We start from the raw sequence: 576 nt of genomic DNA, 5'->3' as shown, positions 1-576 counted from the left end.
GACGTAGTGACTTCTCAATTTTACCTAGCTATGTATACTATACTGTATCAACTCTAACATACAAATTAATTTTCGTGAAAAGGAAGTTATGGTTACATCACCTTAAAATCTTATGATCAATGAACAAAAGATCAAAGACGGCCGGGGGACGCGACTCCTGTTGGGGAGCTTGGTGGACCCCAAACACCAAGTAGCTGCTTCCTAACTTTAACCGTAATGGGACTCGTACCCTCACTCAACAGATCGGAGCCAGCACACCCAAACCACTGAGCCAGAATTCATAGATTTCTCGATTTGCCGGCTACCCCACAAGTCGCTTTTTCAGAAGAACCCCAAACCGCTTTTTCTTCGCCTTTCCACGATGAATACTAAAAGATCAACCACGTCCGCCACTGTCGCACCTACGTCAGCCGCCTTTCCATCACCTGTTGGACAGTCGCGTTGTGACGAATCTGGATTTGCGCCTGACTCTGCACCAGATATCCAGTCACCACCCAGTGTCAGGCTTGACGCAACTGACGTCTTCCCTATACTGGACCAATCAGCTGGTATCCAGCCGCCACGTATTGCTCTCGT

This window comes from Plasmopara halstedii (genome assembly GCF_900000015.1).
Source record: "Plasmopara halstedii genome assembly, contig: Scaffold_287, whole genome shotgun sequence".
In the NCBI taxonomy this organism is placed as follows: Eukaryota; Oomycota; class Peronosporomycetes; order Peronosporales; family Peronosporaceae; genus Plasmopara; species Plasmopara halstedii.
Note: the sequence above shows the minus strand (reverse complement) of the source record.